Source organism: Salvelinus fontinalis, chromosome 14 (assembly GCF_029448725.1).
Source record: "Salvelinus fontinalis isolate EN_2023a chromosome 14, ASM2944872v1, whole genome shotgun sequence".
Classification (NCBI taxonomy): Eukaryota; Metazoa; Chordata; class Actinopteri; order Salmoniformes; family Salmonidae; genus Salvelinus; species Salvelinus fontinalis.
The window spans coordinates 24461623-24486874 of record NC_074678.1 but is presented as its reverse complement, the minus strand read 5'-3'; the positions used below and the strand labels follow the sequence as shown (position 1 = coordinate 24486874).

General features: G+C 43.7%; 1 protein-coding gene across 1 annotated transcript in view; it reads left to right on the top strand.

Annotated features, from left to right (window-relative positions):
- Window positions 1-7599: 7599 nt before the first annotated feature.
- LOC129869663 (palladin-like) overlaps window positions 7600-25252 on the top strand; it is a gene marked incomplete in the record, with an annotated part of 71030 nt that continues 53377 nt past the window's right edge. Inside the window, 1 exon segment of the mRNA XM_055944289.1 lies at window positions 7600-7767.

Below are 25252 nucleotides of genomic sequence, written 5' to 3'. Positions count from 1 at the left end.
ATCTCTACTTGCACATTCATCTTCTGCACATCTACCATTCCAGTGTTTAATTGCTATATTGTAATTACTTCGCCACCATGGCCTATTTATTGCCTTACCTTCCTTATCTTACCTAATTTGCACACACTGTATATAGACTTTTTGTTTTCTTTTTTTCAACTGTATTATTGACTGTATGTTTTGTTTATTCCATGTGTAACTCTGTGTTGTTGTATGTGCCGTACTGCTATGCTTTATCTTGGCCAGGTCGCAGTTGCAAATGAGAACTTGTTCTCAACTAGCCTACCTGGTTAAATAAAGGTTAAATATTTTTTTTTAAAGTAAATAAAATAAAAGAGATCTATCAAATCTATCAAACACTATATACCACCACCATCAGGAAGCAGAGGAGGTTGGGCTATGGGTGCAGATGTGTGCATGTGTGTGTGTATGTGTGTGTGCGTGTGCGTGTGTGTTTGTGTAAGTATTTGTGTATGCATGTGTTTGTGTGTGTGTGTTTTTGGGAAGATTTTTGCTGTCATGGCCTCCAGATGGCCCTAAGTGTCTGTCACTTCCTCCTTGTTAAAAGTCTACCCCACTCTTCACAAACAGGAAGTAGTCAAATGAGATGTTTGATTGAGCCAGAAACATCTAAGGGTGTTGGAGGAATAAGACATTGAATGGAATAACAGATGACAGAGGTCAGGGGTCACATTCATTGGTCTAAGGATAGTTCTATAGGAGACCCAGAGCCTATAGCATGTGACCTGGTCATGGATCTTTGTTGCTGTGGTCCATGTACTGTATGTCAGCAGAGCTGATGTTGCTGCGATGGCAGAAACAGTAGTTAAGATGAAGTCCACCTCATGGTCTGAAAGCCTGCTATGAACTTTCCCTTTCTCTTATCCTTCGCTGACCTGGTAAATGGAGACAAGGATGTTCTTGAAATCTCTCTACATTTTAAATTCTCACATCAGGCCTTTTTACGACAACCGCTTGTTTGTTTCACCTCAGCTGAAAACGTGGCATCCTCTCTCCATGTTGAGATCATAAGTCAGTTTAGAGGTTAGAAAATGTTTAAACGTGTTTTCCTAGATGTCGGTTTTGTTGTATTACATTTGCAATTCATTGCATATTTGTTGTAATTTATGCTCCCATCGAAGTGGACTTCATGAGTGGTCCAACTTATTTTTGTTTGTGTCAGTTGGTTTCCTTGGGGAATGTGGAGTTTTTCATGATGATGCATACCTTGTATGATATCTTGCGACACTGACTTGACCCTTTTAAAAAGCGAAATAGCCTATTCTGTGTAAATGGGTTTGTCTACGTGTAAGCAAGAGTGTACATGTTTGATTATGGGTGTTTCCATATGAAGTGGGTGTGTAATGTGATAGTGCTTGTGTTGGGCAATGTGGATACTGTACTGCACGTGTGTTTTCCATAAGGCAATGGCTGTTCATAGGGAGGAGGCTCTTCATGCTCAGTCAGTTGACTAACATCTTGGAAAGTCCTGATGCTCTCAGCCAGAACCATCTCTTCCAGTTCTAAACAATCGCTCTCTTCCTGAACCAAGCCTCCCTGAACATTGTGTTATAGCCCTAATGACTACAAAGAAGGCAGGGCAGACCAGGTTCTATACAGACCAGAGAGCACTCAGCAACAGCAGGCCTGAGGTTGAACTACTGTGGGCCAGCCTATTATTAGTAATGGGAACATCCAGAAACATTGTCTCATTTACCTGTGTTTTATGTTCACTTAAGCCGGAGGATACACACACAGTTATGTTCGTGTCTTTATCACAGTAGCGTTCACAGTAGCGTAGCTCCAATGGAATGGATATGAAACCAAACCCTTTCTTGAGAAACCAAACCCTTTCTAGAGAAACCAAACCCTTTCTAGAGAAACCAAACCCTAGCTAGAGAAACCAAACCCTAGCTAGAGAAACCAAACCCTTTCTAGAGAAACCAAACCCTTTCTAGAGAAACCAAACCCTTTCGAGAGAAACCAAACCCTAGCTAGAGAAACCAAACCCTTTCTAGAGAAACCAAACCCTAGCTAGAGAAACCAAACCCTAGCTAGAGAAACCAAACCCTTTCTAGAGAAACCAAACCCTAGCTAGAGAAACCAAACACTAGCTAGAGAAACCAAACCCTTTCTAGAGAAACCAAACCCTAGCTAGAGAAACCAAACACTAGCTAGTGAAACCAAACCCTAGCTAGAGAAACCAAACCCTTTCTAGAGAAACCAAACCCTTTCTAAAGAAACCATACCCTAGCTAGAGTGTGGGTGTGTGTGTTCATCGTAGTGGGTTACACACTCTTGCCCACGCGCTCACCCATTTACACACTTACACACACACACACACACACACACACACACACACACACACACACACGCACGCACGCACGCACGCACGCACGCACGCGCGTAGTGGGCCTTCTAGGCAGAGTTGCAAAGAAAAAGACATATCTCAGACTGGCCAATGAAAAGAAAAGACTAGACACTCTAATATACTTGTCCTATTCCTCTTGGATTAGCTAACACAACGTGCCATTGGAACACAGGAATGATGGTTGCTGATAATGGGTCTCTGCACGCCTATGTAGATATTCCATTAAAAAATCAGTTGTTTCCAGCTACAATAGTCATTTACAACATTAACAATGTCAACACTGTATTTCTGATCAATTTGATGTTATTTTAATGGACAAAAAATGTGCTTTTCTTTCAAAAACAAGGACATTATAAAGTGACCCCAAACATCTTAACGGTAGTGTATACATATCAAATATTGTTGAAATAATCGATTTTCAGGACAAACACTTAAAATGAATGATTATGGAAAACAAAACATCAAAACATGTATGCGAATATTCAAAGTTATTATGAAAGTTATTATATTTCATGAATCACTTAAACCCCCGCTGTTTATTTTCTATGCATAGTCACTTTACCCCTACCTACATATACAAATTACCTCAACAAACCTGTACCCCCGCAGATTGACTTGGTATTGTTATTTTATTGTGTTACTTTTTAAACTTTTGATTATTTAGTAAATATTTTCTTAACTCTATTTTCTTAAAACTGCATTGTTGGTTAAGGGCTTGTAAGTAAGCATTTCACGGTAAGGTGAAATATAATACAACACCTGTTGTATTCGGCACGTGACAAATTTATTAACATTATTATTATTAACATTTTATTTAACCCTCAAGTTGACCCTGACGCCTTCAAGGAAGCCAAACAAATGAAATGATCGGTGGAAATACACAGTAACTAGCTATTCTATCCACAAAGGTTAAAAGAGTATATGAACATTGTTTACGGAGAAAAGTTATATATTTTGTGGTATTTGGTAGTGTGACCTGTCAGATTGAATGGCACTCTCATGTTCCGAGTGGAATTTCTTAGAATTTTTTTGAATTTCTTAGATTTTTTTTTCTTTGAATTGAAATCTACTTACTGTCACTCAAACTCAAATTCTAATTCTACAACATGTGAGGTGTGGCAAATCTATAATTCTGAATTGAGCCCAACCCTACCCCCCCCCTCTCTCTCTCTCTCTCTCTCTCTCTCTCTCTCTCTCGCTCTCTCTCTCTCTCTCTCTCTCTCTCTCTCTCTCTCTCTCTCTCTCTCTCTCTCTCTCTCTCTCTCTGTCTCTCTCTCTCTCTCTCACACACACACACACACACACACACACACACACACACACACACACACACACACACACACACACACACACACACACACACACACACACACACACACACACACACACAGTCTATAGTATCAACCCCTCCTAGCAACAAGTACCATAAATAATTCCACCTGCTGCTTCCCAGTGGCAGCCACTCAGATGGCGCCTCCATTGACACACACAGACCAAAATATCACTGGGCAATTCACCCAACGCTGTAAACCCCAAAACCTGAACCCCTGCTGAGCATTTCACTGAGTGAAAAACTACACCGTTTCATTCTGCATTTGATGTTAGCTCTTGTATCAGGCCTTGCCCCAGGGCACTAGAGAATCCTCAACCACTTTACTGTATGTTAACTGTACAGTCAGGATGGGCAAAAAATACTAAATACAATTACAAAATACCATAAAGATCAATGTATCAAAAATAAACTTCAAAATACTTATTTAATACTGTGACTGTGATATGTTGTTGTTTATCTACCTTAGTTGAATGCACTGACTGTAAGTCACTCTTGATAAGTGTGTCTGTTAATGACCAAAATGTTTATGTGAAAATGAACATACCAAAATTAACTGCAAAGCACACTGGGTATTATTATTAGGGCTGAGTTCATTATAATAATACTCAGTATGCTTTCTAATTGCTCATTTTTACATATACATTTACATTTAGATCATGTAGCTCTTATTACACCATAGTGCCATCAGACTTCTGATACCATGCAGGGTGAAAGGGGGCCACAAAATGGTGAACCGCTATAAAAAAATGGTATAGAAAATGTTTATGTATTTTGAAAATACAAATTATAGCTCTTGAAATTATCTTGTTACAAAATACATTGGAGTGTAGTTTAGCCCAGTGTAATGCAAAATACTCAGGAGTAATTTAAATATTTATTTTAATACATTTGCAAAAATTTCTAAAAACCTATTTTAATTTTGTCATTATGGGGTATTGTGTGTAGATTGATGAGGAAAACAATGAATTTAATACATTTTAGAATAAGCCTGTAATGTAACAACATTTGGAAAAGTCAAGGGGTCTGAATACCTTCCGAATGCACTGTACATATTTCACATACATGTAACAGAAATACTGCCCATCTCTGTGTACAGTAAGCGTTTGGAGTGTGAGGGCTGTAGCCAGTCTCAGGGCTGGGTGTGTCACGTTCCTGACCTGTTTTCTGTTGTTTTGTATGTGTGTGATGGTCAGGGCGTGAGTTTTGGGTGGGCAGTCTATGTTTTCTGTTTCTATGTTGGTTTTGGGTTGCCTGGTATGGCTCTTAATTAGAGGCAGGTGTTTTGCGTTTTCCTCTAATTGAGAGTCATATTAAGGTAGGGTGTTCTCACTGTTTGTTTGTGGGTGATTGTCTTCCGTGTCAGTGTATGTGCGCACCATACGGGACTCTTTCATTGTCGTTAGGTATTTGTAGTCTGTTCCTGTTCGTGCGTTCTTCACGTTGTATGTAAGTTCGTGTCCAGGTCTGTTTACTTCGTTTTGTTGTTTTGTAAAGTATCAAGTGTTCTTCGTGTGTTTAGTTTCGTCTTGTTTATTAAAATTCATTATGTATTCACAACCCGCTGCATTTTGGTCTTTCGAATCTTCTCTCCTCTCCTCGTTTGAGGAGGAGGATTACGACACCCGTTACAGGGTGTGTGTGTTGTGCAGGACATGATCAGGCAGGGTTCACAGCCATCTGTCCCTTACTGACCAGGTGCTATGCGCTCTAAATGGGTCTAGTTCCATCATAACTAAACAAATCATATCAAATGTATTTATAAAGCCCTTCTTACATCAGCTGATATCTCAAAGTGCTGTACAGAAACCCAGCCTAAAACCCCAAACAGCAAGCAATGCAGGTGTAGAAGCACGGTGGCTAGGAAGAACTCCCTAGAAAGGCCAGAACCTAGGAAGAAACCTAGAGAGGAACCAGGCTATGAGGGGTGGCCAGTCCTCTTCTGGCTGTGCCGGGTGGAGATTATAACAGAACATGGCCAAGATGTTCAAATGTTCATAGATGACCAGTAGGGTCAAATAATAATAATCACAGTGGTTGTCTAGGGTGCAACAGGCCAGCACCTCAGGAGTAAATGTCAGTTGGCTTTTCATAGCTGATCATTCAGAGAATCTCTACCGCTCCTGCTGCCTCTAGAGAGTTGAAAACAGCAGGTCTGGGACAGGTAGCACGTCCGGTGAACAGGTCAGCGTTCCATAGCCGCAGGCAGAACAGTTGAAACTAGAGCAGCAGCACGGCCAGGTGGACTGGGGACAGCAAGGAGTCATCAGGCCAGGTATGGTCCAAGGGCTCAGGTCCTCCGAGAGAGAGAAAGAAAGCGCTAACTAATGCACTTGTTTGAAATGAGGTTCTCCTTCACTGGCGAATAGTCATGCAAATTGTTGTACAAGAAAGAAGGAAAGAAAGAAGGAAAGAAAGAGAGAGAGCATACTTAAATTCACACAGGACACCGGATAAGACAGGAGAAATACTCTAGATATAACAGACTGACCCTAGCCCCCCGACACATAAACTACTGCAGCATAAATACTGGAGGCTGAGACAGGAGGGGTGAGGAGACACTGTGGCACCATCAGACGATACCCCCGGACAGGGCCAAACAGGCAGGATATAACCCCACCCACTTTGCCAAAACACAGACCCACACCACTAGAGGGATATCTTCAACCACCAACTTACCATCCTGAGACAAGGCCGAATATAGCCCACAGAGATCTCAGCCACGGCACAACCCAAGGGGAGCGCCAACCCAACTAGGCTGTTTTAGACCAGGCCAAAGTGGACTGTATAAGTTGTCTATTTCAATTTGGCACGCAAAACAAAATATCTGATGTCACATAGAACTGTCATTTTTCATTTCTCATCAATCTACCACACACAGAATTAAGCCCCAAAGGCCTCCTTTTCCTCAAGTCATCTGGCCCTGTGTCAGTCCTAAAACTGAGGGGTATTGTGGGGCTTTTAGATGACCAGTAGACTGCTAAACTTGTCGGCAGGATAAAAACAGACAGAATACAGGGGATGGCGTTGTTTCAGTATAGGAAACAAACTTGACAAAGAAGCCGCTAAGATAACATTTGGCCTCTGCTGCTTTGCTCATTAAACTTGTGCCACCTACAAATATAATCATCTGAGGGAAACATACTACTGCCACCATTTTTTCAACCCTCCTGGATATCATTTATTTAAGGATGCATCAGTACCATCCTGTTTCAGTATGGGTTTTTTATATTCACCAGTGTTATTGACCCAGAGAGAGTAATTGGAATGGATGGTGTGGAGTTGGGGTGTTTAACCCCCTTTGTGTCCCAGCCTGGGAGGCTCTGGACAGTCATGGCTAGAAGAGAGCCGGCTTTTGTCAAATTAATGTCAGACTTGACTTTAGGTTAGGCATAGTAGGTTAGGAGAAGTTACGCAGACGGTTAGAACAATTCATGTGGAAGGCTAGAATAATTAGATTAAGGTCAGGAAAAGGTTTAGGGTTTGCAAAAATGCAAAAAAAGTCAACGTTTGATGTTAATTTGAAAAAGCTCGATCCCTTTTAGACATGACCACTCTGGACAAGGTGTCAGCGTCTCTCCTTCCCGCTTCCTCAATGGGTCCCTGGTCCAGCCACAGTGGGCTCTAATGGGGATGGATGTGTTATTTACTGATACTGACAGCAAGAGAGCAGGAGAACAAGCGAGACAGTGATCAAAAGAGAGTTCAACTGGAGTCATTCCAAGAGATCAGAGTCCGACTCACGTTTCTCACAAGAATCTTTGTTGATTCAAAAAATCATACGGTCTCTCTCTTGCTCTGTCTCTCTCCATTTGTGTGGAATTTGGCAGCTCTTTCCGCTGCTCCCTCCCACTCTTCTCTCTCTGTGCCTCATGTGTGTGTCTCAGTATTACTCGCGGTGGCAGAGTTGGTGAGTGTGTCAGTGTTTCTGGCAGTGGCTTAGTGAGGGTCTCTCTCTCAGAAGTTGTAACTTTCTATCAATCTTCAATCACTTAACTTGGAGATAAAGGAAATCAGAAGTGACATCATTCTGATATTCAATAACTCGGGAAGTACCTCAGCACAGGTAAGGAACTCTGAGCTTTGAACCTTGCTGTTGTTGTTGATGTAGCCTACTGTGGTTCTCTGTTTTAAGTTGACTTACTTGTTGGTGTCATTGTTTGGTGAATCTGTCATATTTCATTAACCTGTTAATGTGTTTGCTTGGTTTTAATACCTGTTTAATTTGGTTCTGGGATGAGTGACTATCCCAGGGCTGGACTTTATTAATCAGTTCAAATCAAGTTGTGGTTCCAGTGCCAAGATGAGTGTGGGTCTCAAATTAAGCGATGTTGCAAGCTGATGGTTATAATGTTGATTTGTGGTGTTTGATAGAGAGTTTTACCGGGTCATGGTACAGTGGCTTGAGAAAGTATTCACCCCCCCTTGGCATTTTTCCTATTTTGTTGCCTTACAACCTGGAGTTAAAATAGATTTTTGGGGGGTTTGTATCATTTGATTTACACAACATGCCTACCACTTTGAAGATGCAAAATATTTTTCATTGTGAAACAAACAAGAAATAAGACAAAAAAACAGAAAACTGGAGTGTGCATAACTATTCACCCAATTACAGCTGCAATTACAGCTGCAAGTCTCTTTTAGTATGTCTCTATAAGCTTGACACATCTAGCCACTGGGATTTTTGCCCATTCTTCAAGACAAAACAGCTCCAGCTCCTTCAAATTGGATGGGTTCCACTGGTGTACAGCAATCTTTAAGTCATACCATAGATTCTCAATTGGATTGAGGTCTGGGCTTTGACTAGGCCATTCCAATACATTTCAATGTTTCCCCTTAAACCACTTGAGTGTTGCTTTGGCAGTATTCTTAGTGTCATTGTCCTGCTGGAAGGTGAACCTCCGTCCCAGTCTCAAATCTCTGGAAGACTGAAACAGCTTTCCCTCAAGAATTTCCCTGTATTTAGCGCCATCCATCATTCCTTCAATTCTGACCAGTTTCCCAGTCCCTGCCGATTAAAAACATCCCCACAGCATGATGCTGCCACCACCATGCTTCACTGTTGGGATGTTGTTCTTGGGGTGATGAGAGGTGTTGGGTTTGTGCCAGACATAGCATTTTCCTTGATGGCAAAAAGCTCAATTTTAGTCTCATCTGACCAGAGTACCTTCTTCCATATGTTTGGGGTGTCTCCCACATGCCTTTTGGCAAACACCAAATGTGTTTGCGTATTTTTGTTCTTCAAGCAATGGCTTTTTTCTGGCTACTGTTCCGTAAAGTCCAGCTCTATGGAGTGTACGGCTTAAAGTATTCCTACGGACAGATACTCCCATCTGTGCTGTGGCGCTTTGCAGCTCCTTCAGGGTTATCTTTGGTCTCTTTGTTTCCTCTCTGATTAATTCCCTCCTTGCCTGGTCTGAGAGTTTGGTGGGTGGCCCTTTCTTGGCAGGTTTGTTGTGGTGCCATATTCTTTCCATTTTTTAATAATGGATTTAACCTCTTGGAAATAGGGGGCGCCCTTTTCACTTTTGGATAAAATGGTGCCCAAATTAAACGGCCTCGTACTCTGTCCTAGATCATATGATATGCATATTATTACTATTGGATAGAAAACACTCTGAAGTTTCTAAAACTGTTTGAATTATATCTGTGAGTAAAACAGAACTCATTTGGCAGGCAAACTTCCAAACAGGAAGTGAAAATTCTGAAATGGGTCTCTGTGAAAGGCATCACCTATTCAATTGCCTTGTATTTATGGATTATATGCACTTCATACGCCTTCCTCTAGATGTCAACAGGCAGTAGAACGTGGAATGAAGTGTCTAGCCTTATGTGGGACCGGATGAGAGTCTTTGGAGTGACAGGTCAGCCATATTGGCAGTATTTGGCTACGCACTTGGGTATGTCATATCTTTGTCTGCAATGCGTTAGGTAGACACAAAGAAATGCTCCGTCTAGGACGTTATTGGATATATATGAGAAAAACATCCTAAAGATGGATTCTCAACTGAGTTTGACCAGTTTATTTGACTTTTATTATCACTTTTTGAATTTTTCGTTCATTGCGTCAAATCTTCATGGACACTTGAGCTACACATGCTAGCCAAAGTTGCTAATTCGACAGAAGAAATGGACATTCTAAAACAAAACAACGATTTATTTTGGAACTAGGATTACTGGCACTGCATTCTGATGAAAGTTCATCAAAGGTAAGGGAATATTTATGATGTTATTTCGTATTTTTGTTGACTCTGTTGACTCCAACATGGCGGAGAATGGCTGAGCGCTGTCTCAGATTATTGCATGCTGTGCTTTTTACTAAAGTAATTTTTTTAAATTTAACACAGCGGTTGCATTAAGAACCAGTGTATCTTTAATTATATGTATAACATGTATTTTTCAGAAAAGTTTATGATGAGTATTTCTGTATTTCACGTTGCTCTCTGTAATTATTCTGGCTGTTTTGGAGCCATTTCTGACCATGTTGCCAATGTAAAACCACGATTTGTAGCTATAAATATGCACATTTTCGAACAAAACATAAATGTATTGTATAACATGATGTCATAAGACTGTCATCTGATGAAGTTGTTCAAAGGTTAGTGATTCATTTTATCTCTATTTGTGGGTTTTGTGAAAGCTATCTTTGCGGTGAAAAAATGGCGTTGTGTGTTGGGCTATTGTGGTGAGCTAACATAAATATGTTGTGTTTTCGCTGTAAACCATTTTAAAAATCGGACATGTTGGCTGGATTCACAAGATGTTTATCTTTCATTTGCTTTATTGGACTTGTGATTTCATGAAATTATATTATATTATATTCCCTGTGGCGCTAGGCTAGGCTATGCTAGTCAGCGTTTCTGATGAGAATGATCCCGGATCTGGGATGGGTAGTCCAGAAAGGAATGGTGCTCTGTGGTGCTCGGAATGGTGCTCTGTGGGATGTTCAAAGTTTCTGATATGTTTTTATAACCCAACTCTGATCTGTACTTCTCCACAACTTTGTCCATGACCTGTATGGAGAGCTCCTTGGTCTTCATGGTGCCGCTTGCTTGGTGGTACCCCTTGCTTAGTGGAGTTGCAGACTCTGGGGCCTTTCAGAACAGGTGTATATATACTGAGATCATGTGACAGATCATGTGACACTTAGATTGCACACAGGTGGACTTTATTTAACTAATTATGTGACTTCTGAAGGTATTTGGTTGCACATGATCTTATTTAAGGCTACATAGCAAAGGGGGTGGAAACATATGCACACACCATTTTTCCGTTGTTTATTTTTTTGCTTTTTTTGAAACAAGTTATTTTTTTAATTTCACTTCACCAATTTGGACAATTTTGTGTATGTCCATTACATGAAATTCAAATAAAAATCCATTGAAATTACAGGTTGTAACGCAACAAAATAGGAAAAACGCCAAGGGGAATGAATACTATTGCAAGGCACTGTATTTTGTTGCTGAACATGGTTTCCTTCAGTGTTAGGCCACTCATTAACAAAAAAGCTACGTTTGTTTGTATTTCACCACCTCAGGGCAACCTTGGCCCCTTGCCTTTCACACTATTTCCCTACCCTTATCACACTATTTTCCTACCCTTATCACCCTATTTTCCTATACTTTTACATGGGACTATATCAGTTTATTTTATATCAGCTTATTTTATTGTGTGTGTATGTGTGTGTGTGTCTGTGCGTGTATTCATGCTCATTCATCATTTACAGCTCAGCTGCTGCAAATGCGTCTGTCACTGTCTCCGTGGAGCTTCGTTACCTTTCTCTCTCACTCTACAGTATCTTCTCCGGCTGTCCTCTGTTCAGAATACTCCCTCTGAACCCTGGCCCATGACCCCTAACCCTGCCTCATATAAATGGCGACTCCAGTATCAAATAGCATTTATCATTATTTCCCTCCCTTTTAGTGTACACGCACACACACACACACACACACACACACACACACACACACACACACACACACACACACACACACACACACACACACACACACACACACACACACACACACACACACACACACTAACTTCAGATATCTGATGCCATGCAAGACTTTCCATATTTCCTGTTGACACTATTCCTCCCCCAGAGAGAGAAATATGATCTAAGACAGGACCTTCCTTTGCTGTTGTCAGCACGTCTGCCAGTTTGGTTTCCCAGATTATCAACATACAGTACATTTGGAAAGTGTTCAGACCCCTTGACTTTTCCTACATTTTGTTACAGCCTTATTCTAAAATTTATAAAGCGAAAACAAGTTTTTAAACATTTTTGCAAATGTATTAAATATACAAAAAATAAATAACTTATTTAAATACATTTGAAGTCAGAAGTTTGCATACACCTTAGTCCAATACATTTAAACTCCGTTTTTCACAATTCCTGACATTTATTCCTAGTAAAAATTCCCTGTCTTAGGTCAGTTAGGATCACCACTTTATTTTAAGAATGTGAAATGTCAGAATAGTAGTAGAGAGAATGATTTATTTCAGCTTTTATTTCGTTCATCACATTCCCAGTGGATCAGAAGTTTACATACACTCAATTAGTATTTGGTAGCATTGCCTTTAAATTGTTTAACTTGTCTTGAGTATCTGGAGCATCAGCAATTGTGGGTTTGATTGCAGCCTCAAAATGGCCAGAAGCAATGAACTTCCATCTGAAACTCGTCAGTCTATTCTTGTTCTGAGAAATGAAGGCTATTCCATGTGAGAAATTGCCAAGAAACTGAAGATCTCGTACAACGCTGTGTACTACTCCCTTCACAGAACAGCACAAACTGGCTCTAACCAGAATAGAAAGAGCAGTGGGAGGCCGCGATGCACAACTGAGCAAGAGGACAAGTACATTCGAGTGTCTAGTTTGAGAAACAGAGGCCTCACAAGTCCTCAAACTTTTATTTTTTTTATACATTTGCAAACATTTCTAAAAACATGTTTTTGGTTTGTCATAATGGTATTGTGTGTAGATTGATGAGGGAATTTAAAAATATATATATATTTTTTTAGAATAAGGCTGTAACATAGCAAAATGTGGAAAAAGTCAAGTGGTCTGAATACTTTCCGAATGCACTGAATTGGCGAGATTAGTCTGTAAACCATTTGTGCCCCTTTTTCTAATCAGTTTTCAGATAAACTCGTTATGTTTCTGAGTGTATGCATATTTTATATATATAAAAAATATATAAATATATTTCACCTGTATTTTGACAGGGAGTCAATGCTGAGACCAGTCGAGCCCTGTTTAGCACAAACATACACATCACAATGAAATTAACACATTAAACTACACATTCATATACACATTAAAATACATGTAATTATACACAACAATACACAAAAAGCAAAACACACTCATAAAAAACAGACATATTCTTCAGTAAAAAGGTTCCAAACAACAATATGGAATAATGCTGCCTGTTTCATTTCCAACAATGAATGTGTTAAATCAGTGCATTATGTTGTCGGTTACTTTAATGGGTGCATAGGTAACTGCAATAGGGGGAGCTCATTTCTCTGTTTAGTGTTGAGACCCAACCATATGTGTACCCACTGTTCCAAAGCCTTTAAGTGTCATTGTGCTTTTAGATCTATTCACAGTGATGTTTGCACACGTTCTATAAAGTTCCTAAAGCCCAAGAGCCCTAGATTTTGCATGGCATTTCACAGTCGGGTGACTGTGTATTGGTTTTTTAGTGAGGAGATTGATATACTGCTCCCCAACTGGTGTGTCTGTATTAGTGAAATAGTTTCCTTATGTCTGTGAGTATAGGTGGGTCTGTGAGTGTAGGTGGGTCTGTGAGTGTAGGTGGGTCTGTGAGTGTAGATTGGTCTGTGATTGTAGGTGGGTCTGTGAGTGTAGGTGGGTCTGTGAGTGTAGATGGGTCTGTGAGTGTAGGTGGGTCTGTGAGTGTAGATGGGTCTGTGAGTGTAGGTGGGTCTGTGAGTGTAGGTGGGTCTGTGAGTGTAGGTGGGTCTGTGAGTGTAGATGGGTCTGTGAGTGTAGGTGGGTCTGTGAGTGTAGATGGGTCTGTGAGTGTAGGTGGGTCTGTGAGTGTAGATCGGTCTGTGAGTGTAGGTGGGTCTGTGAGTGTAGGTGGGTCTGTGAGTGTAGATGGGTCTGTGAGTGTAGATGGATCTGTGAGTGTAGGTGGGTCTGTGAGTGTAGATGGGTCTGTGAGTGTAGATGGATCTGTGAGTGTAGGTGGGTCTGTGAGTGTAGGTGGGTCTGTGAGTGTAGATGGGTCTGTGAGTGTAGATGGATCTGTGAGTGTAGGTGGGTCTGTGAGTGTAGGTGGGTCTGTGAGTGTAGGTGGGTCTGTGAGTGTAGATGGGTCTGTGAGTGTAGGTGGGTCTGTGAGTGTAGATGGGTCTGTGAGTGTAGGTGGGTCTGTGAGTGTAGGTGGGTCTGTGAGTGTAGATGGGTCTGTGAGTGTAGATGGATCTGTGAGTGTAGGTGGGTCTGTGAGTGTAGGTGGGTCTGTGAGTGTAGGTGGGTCTGTGAGTGTAGATGGGTCTGTGAGTGTAGGTAGGTCTGTGAGTGTAGGTGGGTCTGTGAGTGTAGATGGGTCTGTGAGTGTAGGTGGGTCTGTGAGTGTTGGTGGGTCTGTGAGTGTAGGTGGGTCTGTGAGTGTAGGTGGGTCTGTGAGTGTAGGTGGGTCTGTGAGTGTAGGTGGGTCTGTGAGTATAGGTGGGTCTGTGAGTATAGGTGGGTCTGTGAGTATAGGTGGGTCTGTGAGTGTAGGTGGGTCTGTGAGTATGGGTGGGTCTGCGAGTGTAGATGGGTCTGTGAGTGTAGGCGGTTCTGCGAGTGTAGGTGGGTCTGCGAGTGTAGGTGGGTCTGTGAGTATAGGTGGGTCTGTGAGTGTAGGTGGGTCTGCGAGTGTAGATGGGTCTGCGAGTGTAGGCGGTTCTGCGAGTGTAGGTGGGTCTGTGAGTGTAGGTGGGTCTGTGAGTGTAGATGGGTCTGTGAGTGTAGGTGGGTCTGCGAGTGTAGATGGGTCTGCGAGTGTAGGCGGTTCTGCGAGTGTAGGTGGGTCTGTGAGTGTAGGTGGGTCTGTGAGTGTAGATGGGTCTGTGAGTGTAGGTGGGTCTGTGAGTGTAGGTGGGTCTGTGAGTGTAGATGGATCTGTGAGTGTAGGTGGGTCTGTGAGTGTAGGTGGGTCTGTGAGTGTAGGTGGGTCTGTGAGTGTAGGTGGGTCTGTGAGTGTAGGTGGGTCTGTGAGTGTAGGTGGGTCTGTGAGTATACGTGGGTCTGTGAGTGTAGGTGGGTCTGTGAGTGTAGGTGGGTCTGTGAGTGTAGGTGGGTCTGTGAGTGTAGGTGGGTCTGTGAGTGTAGATGGATCTGTGAGTGTAGATGGATCTGTGAGTGTAGGTGGGTCTGTGAGTGTAGATGGGTCTTTGAGTGTAGGTGGGTCTGTGAGTGTAGGTGGGTCTGTGAGTGTAGGTGGGTCTGTGAGTGTAGGTGGGTCTGTGAGTGTAGGTGGGTCTGTGAGTGTAGGTGGGTCTGTGAGTATACGTGGGTCTGTGAGTGTAGGTGGGTCTGTGAGTGTAGGTGGGTCTGTGAGTGTAGGTGGGTCTGTGAGTGTAGGTGGGTCTGTGAGTGTAGGTGGGTCTGTGAGTATACGTGGGTCTGTGAGTGTAGGTGGGTCTGTGAGTGTAGGTGGGTCTGTGAGTGTAGGTGGGTCTGTGAGTGTAGGTGGGTCTGTGAGTGTAGGTGGGTCTGTGAGTGTGCATGTATACTGTACTGTATGTGTGTGTTTAGAGAGTTTTTTTAAACAAAAAACAAGCTGACTTGGGAACTTTACAGACTGTGGTCTTGGCCTGTCTTTGAAACTCTTCCAAGGGCATTACTGAATACTTTTTTAATATAAAAAATGTTGGTCTAAAATTCACTGTTGGCCGGTTTTATTTCAACTTCATGGTGCAGTTTGTAATTATGAATAAAGACGTAAGTGTTGCTCCTTAACTCTAGTCCAGTTTTTTTCTTTGCTTGATTCCTGTGGTCACCATTTGAGGAGAGACTGAGCATTATGCATGCCGTACATGCTCTATCCTCGTATACACTTTTGGGTGGTGGGTGTGTGTTCTGGTCTCTAACCCTCTGTGCCTCTGTCCTGATGGAATCCATTCAAGGGCATCTCTCTCCCTCTCCCTCTCCCCAAATTACTTTGTATTGTTCTGTGATTTCAAGTCTGAATCAGCCATTTACGAAACCTAACACACTCTCTGCTTTTATGGCTCTTTGGTCTTGTGGTGAAACTGAGCTTCACTCTGTAAATCTTTCCATCAACAGCAGCGATTAACGACAGGGTCAGATGAGGTGACTGTGGCCCTCGACACGCACCAGAGAGGGCCAAGGATAGTTTTTTGGATGGTTTTTATCTCATCCTTCACAATTCAACTTTCTTGTCATGGCTTGCAATTTTTAGCAATTTTGGTGGATCAGCCTTTTTGTTTACATCGATGTGTTGTGTAACAGATACTCAAAGGACCAGATAGACCAAAATCCCTATTTTACACCTCAATGAGGCACATTCACAATAACCAGCTCTCCTACTCCCCACTCCCTCTGATAAATCCAACTGTAGGATACTGTACAGAACTCAGCTCACCTCAGGTTTATTTGTAAAGCTGGTAGGAGCAGCTGTTCTGATGGATGGAGGGGTGTAGTCAAGGTTCTGATAAAGTAGGGTTAGTGCATGTGTGTGTGGGGGAGGGTTGTGGGGGATGTCTGGAAGTCGTCTGGCTTGGGGCCTAGGGGTGGGAGAGGAAAGTAGAGGCCAGGATAAAACACTCAGGTAATTGCTCCTAGCTACACACCCAGCCATTGTGTGTGTGTGTGTGTGTGTGTGTGTGTGTGTGTGTGTGTGTGTGTGTGTGTGTGTGTGTGTGTGTGTGTGTGTGTGTGTGTGTGTGTGTGTGTGTGTGTGTGTGTGTGTGTGTGTGTGTGTGTGTGTGTGTGTGTGTGTGTGTGTGTGTGTGTGTGTGTGTGTGTGTGTGTCTGGACCAGAGTGTGTTTCCTAATGTTATTGTACTATAGGGTGTGTAATAGGAATAGGATGGTGAAGGTGAAGGGTGTGTTAATAAAGGGCTATCGTTCAGATCATTAAAGGTCATTTTTACACGGTGGCTGCGTCCTGCTCTCACACCCACAGGACCCACAGTACCCACAGTACCCACAGTACCCACAGCTGCTAGGCCACATCTGGACCAGTCAGCCCAGCCCAGTGCTGCTCCATCTGAACAGTGAGAAAGAACAAGGAGAAGGAACAGTGAGAAGGAACAGTGAGAATGTCACATCTGCTCCCACTCCCCCTCTCTGGCGCTCGAGGTCGCCAGGCTGCTCATTATTACTCACACCTGTCACCATCATGACGCGCACCAGCGATTCATCGTTCACCTGGACTCCATCACGTCATTGATTTCCTTGCCTATATATGTCACTTCCTCAGTTTCATTCCCGTATCTGCATTGATGTTGTTTTGTTTCTCTTGTCCAGACGCTGTTCTTTTTTAGTTTCATGTCTATTTGTTATTAAATCCTCACCCTGTACTTGCTTCCCATCTCCCAGTGTCTGTAGTTACGTAACAGTTACAAGAATAGTGAGAAGGAACAGTGAGAAGGAACAGTGAGAAGGAACAGTGAGAATAGCGAGGAGGAACAGTGAGAACAGTAATAAAAAACAGTGAGAACAGTAAGAAGGAACAAACAGTGAGAAGGAACAGTAAGAAGGAACAGTGAGAACAGTAAGAAGGAACAAACAGTGAGAAGGAACAGTAAGAAGGAACAGTGAGAACAGTAAGAAGGAACAAACAGTAAGAAGGAACAGTGAGAACAGTAAGAAGGAACAAACAGTAAGAAGGAACAGTAAGAAGGAACAGTGAGAACAGTGAGAAGGAACCGTAAGAAGGAACAGTGAGAACAGTAAGAAGGAACAGTGAGAACAGTAAGAAGGAACAAACAGTGAGAAGGAACAGTAAGAAGGAACAGTGAGAACAGTAAGAAGGAACAAACAGTAAGAAGGAACAGTGAGAACAGTAAGAAGGAACAGTGAGAACAGTAAGAAGGAACAGTAAGAAGGAACAGTGAGAACAGTAAGAAGGAACAGTAAGAAGGAACAGTGAGAACAGTAAGAAGGAACAAACAGTAAGAAGGAACAGTAAGAAGGAACAGTGAGAACAGTAAGAAGGAACAGTAAGAAGGAACAGTGAGAACAGTAAGAAGGAACAAACAGTGAGAAGGAACAGTAAGAAGGAACAGTGAGAACAGTAAGAAGGAACAAACAGTAAGAAGGAACAGTGAGAACAGTAAGAAGGAACAAACAGTAAGAAGGAACAGTAAGAAGGAACAGTGAGAACAGTGAGAAGGAACCGTAAGAAGGAACAGTAAGAACAGTAAGAAGGAACAGTGAGAACAGTAAGAAGGAACAAACAGTGAGAAGGAACAGTAAGAAGGAACAGTGAGAACAGTAAGAAGGAACAAACAGTAAGAAGGAACAGTGAGAACAGTAAGAAGGAACAGTGAGAACAGTAAGAAGGAACAGTAAGAAGGAACAGTGAGAACAGTAAGAAGGAACAGTAAGAAGGAACAGTGAGAACAGTAAGAAGGAACAAACAGTAAGAAGGAACAGTAAGAAGGAACAGTGAGAACAGTAAGAAGGAACAGTAAGAAGGAACAGTGAGAACAGTAAGAAGGAACAAACAGTAAGAAGGAACAGTGAGAACAGTAAGAAGGAACAGTAAGAAGGAACAGTGAGAAGAGTAAGAAGGAACAGTGAGAACAGTAAGAAGGAACAGCAAGAAGGAACAGTAAGAAGTAACAGTAAGAAGGAACAGTGAGAAGGAACAGTGAGAAGGAACAAACAGTGAGAAGGAACAAACAGTGAGAAGGAACAGTGAGAAGGAACAGTGAGAACAGTAAGAAGGAACAGTGAGAACAGTAAGAAGGAACAGCAAGAAGGAACAGTAAGAAGTAACAGTAAGAAGGAACAGTGAGAAGGAACAGTGAGAAGGAACAAACAGTGAGAAGGAACAGTAAGAAGGAACAGTGAGAACAGTAAGAAGGAACAGTAAGAAGGAACAGTGAGAACAGCAAGAAGGAACAGTTAGAACAGTAAGAAGGAACCAACAGTAAGAAGGAACAGTGAGAACAGCAAGAAGGAACAGTGAGAACAGTAAGAAGGAACAGTGAGAACAGTAAGAAGGAACAGTGAGAAGGAACAGTTAAAACAGTAAGAAGGAACAGTGAGAACAGCAAGAAGGAACAGTGAGAACAGTAAGAAGGAACAGTGAGAACAGTAAGAAGGAACCAACAGTAAGAAGGAACAGTGAGAACAGCAAGAAGGAACAGTGAGAAGGAACAGTGAGAACAGTAAGAAGGAACAGTGAGAACAGTAAGACGGAACAGTAAGAAGGAACAGTGAGAACAGTAAGAAGGAACAGTGAGAACAGTAAGAAGGAACCAACAGTAAGAAGGAACAGTGAGAACAGCAAGAAGGAACAGTGAGAACAGTAAGAAGGAACAGTGAGAACAGTAAGAAGGAACAGTGAGAAGGAACAGTGAGAAGGAACAGTTAAAACAGTAAGAAGGAACAGTAAAATGGAACAGTGAGAAGGAACAGTGAGAACAGTAAGAAGGAACAGTGAGAACAGTAAGACGGAACAGTAAGAAGGAACAGTAAGAACAGTAAGAATGAACAGTTAGAACAGTAAGAAGGAACAGTAAGAAGGAACAGTGAGAACAGTAAGACGGAACAGTAAGAAGGAACAGTGAGAGCAGTAAGAATGAACAGTTAGAACAGTAAGAAGGAACAGTAAAAAGGAACAGTGAGAACAGTAAGAAGGAACAGTTAGAAGGAACAGTGAGAACAGTAAGAAGGAACAGTGAGAAGGAACAGTGAGTCATGTTCAGCACATTCCACAGTGCCTGGCTAAACAGAGTTACATGGAGTGGGGTTTAAACAAGGAACATTGCAGATAGTCTGTTTCTAACTGAGTTTACTCAGTAATTATACATAATAGCAGGTCATTAGGGTTTGATTAATATAAGGTTTTATTGTGGTGCTCACTGGGAGTGGGTTAAGTTTACTCTGCAGTTCTGGCTGCCTGTTAGGTTGAACATCAGCTCCTGGCTGCCTACTCTGCTCTACTCTCCTTCCCTCTATATTAACTGTACCCTCTAGTGAATGTATAGTCCAAATTATTCTGTTACAGCTAAATGGTGGTGTATGCAGTGTGGGATTGTCACGCCCTGACCATAGAGAGCCTTTTTATTCTCTATTTTGGTTAGGTCGGGGTGTGACTAGGGTGGGTAATCTAGGTTGTTTTATTTCTATGTTGGCCTGGTATGGTTCCCAATCAGAGGCAGCTGTTTATTGTTGTCTCTGATTGGGGATCATATTTATGCAGCCATTTCCCCGCTGTGTTTTGTGGGATCTTGTTTAGGTGTAGTTACCTGTGTCTTTTGCTCTTTATTGTTTTTTTTGTGTGGTTCATTTCTAATAAAAATGTCGAACCGATTTCACGCTGCGCTTTGGTCCGAATGGTATTACGACGATCGTGACAGGGATACTTCAAACTGGGAGCATGTGACACTGAGAATCTGAGGCAGACTACGAGTCATTGTGATTATCGTAGAGAAATGGGGGCTCAACAGAAACAGTTTGGCATGAGAGCAAAACAAAAAACACAAATCCCCTTGATTTTTAATTCAGGGCTAATTCCCAGAAGATGGATTTTAACCAACCAAGTTATTTAGTTTCTTCTTCCCCGTTGTCATAGTGTGAGAAATGGATCCTGATCCACGTAGACATATTGCTTTACTCAAACAATCAAGACTTTCAATTGCCTTCTGCTGTCAGCTCAGTGCACTGTATCCCTGTAACTGTTTCAGCGCCTCAACACAAGCCTTGATATTACTGAGAATTATAAAACAGGTCCAACAGCAAACCCATGTCTTGGGTAGAAGGAAGAGCGCTGTATAAAGACTTGGCATGTTTGTCACAGTCTGTCTCATCAGTACAGTGGAGATAGCTGTGGATGTTTGGAGCGTGGCTGACTCTTGGCCTCCAGCTGCCTGTGTGGATGACATGCTGCTGCTGCTGGAAAACACAAGGCCTCCCTGCCTCCCTGCTCGAGGCCTCGTGTCACTAACAGTCCTGATCTGTTTCCTATAATTTAACACATAACCAACTGTCTTCCTGGACGATAGGCTGTGGCTAACGTTCCTTCATTTCACTTAATCAGGAAATAAGGAAGAGAACCCAGTAACGAGAGGTTAATATTAGAGCTGTAGCAGTAGGAGCAGTTCAGTGCCGTCACAATATAGGGTTATGACTAGCCTCGCTAACCATGCTAAGACACACGACTGGTATCGAGACTAGGTCATTACTAAGGGTAAAGCAGTGGTTGTAGCAACAGTTCAGAGCAGTCCCAGTTATAGCACAGCTGAATGTCCCCAAGTGTAGGCTTATGACTAGCCTTGCTTACCATGCTAAGACATAAAGTTGAAGTCGAAAGTTTACATCCACTTAGGTTGGAGTCATTAAAAATCATTTTTCAATCACTCCACAAATTTCTTGATAACAAACTATAGTTTTGGCAAGTCGGTTAGGACATCTACTTTGTGCATGACACAAGTCATTTTTCCAACAACTGTTTACAGACAGATTATTTCACTTATAATTCACTGTGTCACAATTCCAGTGGGTCAGTAGTTTACATACAATAAGTTGACTGTGCCTTTAAACAGCTTGGAAAATTCCATAAAATTATGTCATGGCTTTAGAAGCTTCTGATAGGCTAATTGACATAATTTGAGTCAACTGGAGGTGTACCTGTGGATGTATTTCAAGGCCTACCTTCAAACTCAGTGCCTCTCTGCTTGACATCATGGGAGAATCAAAAGCAATCAGCCAAGACCTCAGAAAAAAAATTGTAGACCTCCAAAAGTCTGGTTCATCCTTGGGAGCAATTTCCAAATGCCTGAAGGTAACACGTTCATCTGTACAAACAATAGTACGCAATTATAAACACCATGGGACCACGTATTCTGTCTCCTAGAGATGAAGGTACTTTGGTGTGAAACGTACAAATCAATCCCAGAACAACAGCAAAGGACCTTGTGAAGATACAGGAGGAATCAGGTACAAAAGTATCTATATCCACAGTAAAAGGAGTCCTATATTGACATAACCTGAATGGCCGCTCAGCAAGGAAGAAGCCACTGCTCCAAAACCGCCATAAAAAAGCCAGACTACGGTTTGCAACTGCACGCCATTTTGGAGAAATGTCCTCTGATCTGATGAAACAAAAATAGAACTGTTTGGCCATAATGACCATCTCTATGTTTGGAGGAAAAAGGGGGAGGCTTGCAAGCCGAAGAACACCATCCCAACCGTGAAGCACGGGGATGGCAGCATCATGTTGTGGGGGTGCTTTGCTGCAGGAGGGACTGGTGCACTTCACAAAATAGATGGCATCATGAGGGAGGAAAATTATGGGGATATATTAAAGCAACATCTCAAGACATCAGTCAGGAAGTTAAAGCTTGGTCACAAATGGGTCTTCCAAATGGACAATGACCCCAAGCAAACTTCCAAAGTTGTGGCAAAATGGCTTAAGGACAACAAAGTCAAAGTACTGGAGTGGCCATCACAAACCCCTGACCTCAATCCCATAGAAAATGTGTGGGCAGAACTGAAAAAGTGTGTGTGAGCAAGGAGGCCTACAAACCTGACTCAGTTACACCAGCTCTGTCAGGAGGAATGGGCCAAAATTCACCCAACTTATTGTGGGAAGCTTGTGGAAGGCTACCAGAAATGTTTGACCCAAGTTAAACAATTTAAAGGCAATGCTACCAAATACTAATTGAGTGTATGTAAACTTCTGACCCACTCGGAACGTGATGAAAGAAATAAAAGCTGAAATCATCCTCTCTACTACGGTCGGTCGGTCGGTCGGTCGGTCGGTCGGTCGGTCGGTCGGTCGGTCGGTCGGTCGGTCGGTCGGTCGGTCGGTCGGTCGGTCGGTCGGTCGGTCGGTCGGTCGGTCGGTCGGTCGGTCGGTCGGTCGGTCGGTCGGTCGGTCGGTCGGTCGGTCGGTCGGTCGGTCGGTCGGTCGGTCGGTCGGTCGGTCGGTCGGTCGGTCGGTCGGTCGGTCGGTCGGTCGGTCGGTCGGTCGGTCGGTCGGTCGGTCGGTCGGTCGGTCGGTCGGTCGGTCGGTCGGTCGGTCGGTCGGTCGGTCGGTCGGTCGGTCGGTCGGTCGGTCGGTCGGTCGGTCGGTCGGTCGGTCGGTCGGTCGGTCGGTCGGTCGGTCGGTCGGTCGGTCGGTCGGTCGGTCGGTCGGTCGGTCGGTCGGTCGGTCGGTCGGTCGGTCGGTCGGTCGGTCGGTCGGTCGGTCGGTCGGGTCGGTCGGTCGGTCGGTCGGTCGGTCGGTCGGTCGGTCGGTCGGTCGGTCGGTCGGTCGGTCGGTCGGTCGGTCGGTCGGTCGGTCGGTCGGTCGGTCGGTCGGTCGGTCGGTCGGTCGGTCGGGTCGGTCGGTCGGTCGGTCGGTCGGTCGGTCGGTCGGGTCGGTCGGTCGGTCGGTCGGTCGGTCGGTCGGTCGGTCGGTCGGTCGGTCGGTCGGTCGGTCGGTCGGTCGGTCGGTCGGTCGGTCGGTCGGTCGGTCGGTCGGTCGGTCGGTCGGTCGGTCGGTCGGTCGGTCGGTCGGTCGGTCGGTCGGTCGGTCGGTCGGTCGGTCGGTCGGTCGGTCGGTCGGTCGGTCGGTCGGTCGGTCGGTCGGTCGGTCGGTCGGTCGGTCGGTCGGTCGGTCGGTCGGTCGGTCGGTCGGTCGGTCGGTCGGTCGGTCGGTCGGTCGGTCGGTCGGTCGGTCGGTCGGTCGGTCGGTCGGTCGGTCGGTCGGTCGGTCGGTCGGTCGGTCGGTCGGTCGGTCGGTCGGTCGGTCGGTCGGTCGGTCGGTCGGTCGGTCGGTCGGTCGGTCGGTCGGTCGGTCGGTCGGTCGGTCGGTCGGTCGGTCTGTCGGTCGGTCGGTCGGTCGGTCGGTCGGTCGGTCTGTCTGTCTGTCTGTCTGTCTGTCTGTCTGTCTGTCTGTCTGTCTGTCTGTCTGTCTGTCTGTCTGTCTGTCTGTCTGTCTGTCTGTCTGTCTGTCTGTCTGTCTGTCTGTCTGTCTGTCTGTCTGTCTGTCTGTCTGTCTGTCTGTCTGTCTGTCTGTCTGTCTGTCTGTCTGTCTGTCTGTCTGTCTGTCTGTCTGTCTGTCTGTCTGTCTGTCTGTCTGTCTGTCTGTCTGTCTGTCTGTCTGTCTGTCTGTCTGTCTGTCTGTCTGTCTGTCTGTCTGTCTGTCTGTCTGTCTGTCTGTCTGTCTGTCTGTCTGTCTGTCTGTCTGTCTGTCTGTCTCCTGGCATCTGACTGGCAGGGTGAAGTGAGGGTATAATGTAAAGTGTATAATAGCCAGGCAGAGGAATGCAGGGCATTTTATACAGCGTTCCAGAAAGGCTGGAATCTCCTGAGGTGTGCCATCGGCGGAACGGAACAGCTGTGCTTCCTCCATTCTGAATTCCTCCTCCTCCTCCTCCTCTTCCTCCTCCTCCTTCTCCTCCTCCTTCTCCTCTCACTGCTGGGGTTAATGGGCAGGCAATACAGTTACAGCTGTATAGGAACATGTGCTCTCATTTTATAGGAGGAGCAAAAGCATGGAGACGTGGCATCAGCAGTGGTTGGTTTGATCATCAGCTCTGTGAACAGAGAGGAGACAGATTGGGTCTGGTAGACTGTCTCCTTTCTGTTTCTTGCGATAGACAGACCACTCCCAGACAGTCCTAGCAAAATTCTTGCTTGAGAAATTGCCCTTTGCTTAGAAGTTATAGAAGTTAAAATCAAATCTGAATGTACACTTTTGGAATTACAGTAACACTGCAATGCTATCTAAGTATGTGCACAGAGCACAATGGATGATAAGGACACAATGACAGTTCATGGAATTACTCAAAAGAAGATAGCAATAGCCAATGAAATGGCAACAAATGTTTACTACATAAATAAATAATCAAATCACAACACCCTTTCCAAAGGCCTAATGAGAAAGACAGTCCTGAAAGACAGGCCCCCATTGAATCAAGTTTCTGACAACAGACTGAAATGGGCATAGGTTAAAACACCTAGTAGACTTCTCAGTATAATACCATAAATCGATTTCACCAATAAACAACGCAAACAACTTGGGAACAATATCAGAAATCGCTAAACCCTGTATTGATTTTAGAAAAAATTGGCATTGACTGATCAGATCAAATGATGACATAAAGAGCCATTGTGTTGAACACTATGCGATGTTTAACAGTGAGAATCGCAGAATGGTGAACTTACTAAATGACTGAGAGTTTGACAGTGTGATATTAGGTTGCTTCTTGTGTAAATATTTTCTGTCCGGATTTTAATGATTTGTATGTAGACTATTTTAGGCCTGTTTACTGTGGTAGATGGTCTCATGCCTGTTTAGTGTGGTATAATGTCTGAAGCCTGTCTAGTCTGGTAGGCT